The 2,735-nt window shown below is 45.0% G+C and overlaps 1 protein-coding gene and 1 long non-coding RNA gene across 6 annotated transcripts in view; both read left to right on the top strand.

Moving 5' to 3' along the window:
* PRICKLE2 (prickle planar cell polarity protein 2) overlaps positions 1-2,735 on the top strand; it is a 332,917-nt gene that overhangs the window by 284,988 nt on the left and 45,194 nt on the right. The gene's annotated exons all lie outside the window — the stretch shown is intronic.
* The window catches only part of LOC111738631, a 3,927-nt gene that overhangs the window by 740 nt on the left and 452 nt on the right, over positions 1-2,735 (top strand). Inside the window, exon 2 of the long non-coding RNA XR_002779907.1 lies at positions 11-1,191. This is a non-coding gene — a long non-coding RNA (uncharacterized LOC111738631). The remainder of the gene's footprint in view (positions 1-10; positions 1,192-2,735) is intronic.

Raw genomic sequence — 2,735 nt, 5'->3', positions numbered from 1 at the left:
TCCAAGTCAGGTCATCCAAGTAAGAATCTCATCGGCCCTAGATTAGTCATATGTTCTGCCCTGAAAATAAGAGAATAGGGGATTCCTAGATTCCTATTAGTCTGCCTGATTCATAGGCCGACCCCCAAGGTGGGGCTATATAATGTATAGCCCCTCTACCAAGGGGATGGGGAGAGGTTTCCGAAGTAAAACATGAGGGGAAATATAAACTGATATCTTTCTGCCTCTTTGGAAAACTTGAGGGTCAGCAGAGGGAAGAAGCAAAGCAATTCTCTTAATTGGAAAGAATAGTCAAGAAAACCAAATGGTTTCTGGCATGCATGTCTTAAAAAAAAAAAAAAAGTCAGCAAAAACTGGTTCAGCCAAAAATATAACAAGAGAACCTAAAATAGCTTATAAGCTATAAACTCCTCAAATAAACAGCAGATCTGAGATGATGAAAATCATTTTCCCTTTGCAAATACTAATCAATTTGTTCAACCGTCAATGCTATTCCAGATCATGCTGCATCTCCGGCTTCTTCATTCAACTTGCCTGTTCTGGCACCTTGAGAATGAGCCGCCCTTTAAAAACAAAAACCAAAAAAAAGTTGGCAGTTGATGTATGTCTGTGAGACCAGCAGCCTGATTTTCCTGTGGCTTGCGCAATTCCAAGAAATCTACTCAGAAGCTGCCAACTTCCTACCTAGAGTGGGGAGATGCGAAGATAGTCTGGGAGCCCATATCACCCCACTCAAAAGATTTTATCGAAAACAGAAAAGTGGCTTTGTCTTCCTGGTTAATCAGAAGTGATGTAGTCAAATGAAAAATTTGCTAGTAATTTAGAGGTTTTTGTGTGTTGATAAAAATCACAGCTTTGTGGACAAGGCACCTACTATGAGCTCAGTGGTCCTTTGTTGTTGGGTGGTCCATCCCATAGACTCAAGCCTGCTTCTGTGAGACCTTTCTTGACTGGAGTCCCTGCCAGGCCCAGCGTTATTGCTATGCCAACTTTTGTCCAGCAGCATTCCCCTCTGAGGGCTTGAGTGATGCACAATTCTCTTTCCCCAAACTCTAAAAACCTAACTGTCTCGCATCAGGATGCCTCAACCAAGAATCTAACAGCTTTCATTTCTCAAAAGGTCAAAAGTGTCAAACAGATAAACATCCCTTTATGGTAAGAGTTAGGAAATAGAGAGCTTGATTTGGACAGGTGGCTCGGCATTTGAGAAAGGGCAGAGGGTGGGACGTTGTCAGAGAAGATGATGCAACTTTCCTGCCCAGCATTGCTCACTGTGGATTCTAGGTCTGCAAGTAGGTACTTGCTCAGATGAGAGGGACTGAGTGTACAGAAAACGTACAGCAATGCTACCCCCTTCTCAATAGTTTCTTCTATCCCTTTCCATTGAGGCTTCAAAGCCTCTCCAGAAACTGCCACCTAGACTTTTCACTCAGGGGCATAGAAGAGAGAAAATCTGTCTATCGCCACAGCATGTATACCTCAGAAGGCCCCTCTGTTTCCTTCTCTCTGTCTCACTTCTTCTAGCTATTTGAGCCGTCGATTGGCATTCCCTATCAAAACCATACAAAAGCATTAATGTGTTACCAAAGAAGACCTCTGTGGCCTGCAATATTATCACTACTGCAGTTAAATGCTGTCCCTGATCTTTTTTTTCCCTAAATCTACTTTTCTACAGAAAAGTAAATTTAGGGAAATCTACTGCTGCAACGGCAAAAGTGTATGCTCTGTGTATCATGCATACCACAGTCTCTGAGTGCTTTTCTCTGACTGTATTATATAAATATTCCATATTTATATAGCTGCTCAGAACAGACCCCGAATCAGGCTGCCGTTGCTAGGGCAACAGTACTTTTCCCTGCACACAGCAAACAGTCCTATAAACAAATGGAGGCTGTAGCAGCAGTAGACATACACACCCTCAGAGAAGTGCTTAAAGGGCTTAGAAAGGGAATAAAAAAAGAGCGCTTGGATGTGGACCTGCAGAGCCCTTTTCCAGATGTTTAGAGTTCAGGAGCAGTTCAGAACACCATCTGACATCGCTGATGTTTATCAGGGACCACGTTCTGATGCCTGCTGGGCCGCTTTGTGACGTGCTTTCCCCACCACTTTCCCCACAGCAGCCCAGCCTTCTATGAGGCCCCCATCCCCAGAGCTAGGCCCCTGCTGCTATGTATGAGCATGTTTCCTTGCAGAAGCATGGAGAAGCAGCTGGTGGAGGACAGGCCATAGGAGCTGGACTTCCTGTGTACCTCTGACAGGGAGTGGGAAGGCTGCAGCTGCTGAGGATGCTGTGCTGAGTAAGATCTCGCAGTTAGGACCCAGGGTAGCTGAGACATCAGCAAGAGTTCCCTAGATGACAGGGGAATGACGGGGAGAGGAGGGAAGACTAAGCCAGCCTCAAAATTCTCTCCTATCCTGCATCAGAGAAAAGAGGGAGACAGGCATTAAGACCTAATACAAATATAAGAAGGAGAGTAGTCAGAATAGTTGGCAGGCACAGGTCTAAGCATTCTCTGTATATTAACTCAGATAATCCACACAGCGACCCTATGAAGTAAGTACTGTTATCCCTATTTTATTGTGGAAGAGACCGAGGAAAAGAGGGATGAAGCCACTTGCCTAGGGTCACACAGCCAGACAGCAGCAGAACCAAGATTTGAACCCAAGGTGATGGACTGCGTCATCTTTACAACCCGCTGGAATGGCATGGGGCTGGGATTTGAACCCACGTTCCC

Source organism: Pteropus vampyrus, unplaced genomic scaffold (assembly GCF_000151845.1).
Source record: "Pteropus vampyrus isolate Shadow unplaced genomic scaffold, Pvam_2.0 Scaffold41, whole genome shotgun sequence".
In the NCBI taxonomy this organism is placed as follows: domain Eukaryota; kingdom Metazoa; phylum Chordata; class Mammalia; order Chiroptera; family Pteropodidae; genus Pteropus; species Pteropus vampyrus.
The sequence above is the reverse complement of the archived record's forward strand: the minus strand, read 5'-3'. Positions and strand labels throughout refer to the sequence as shown.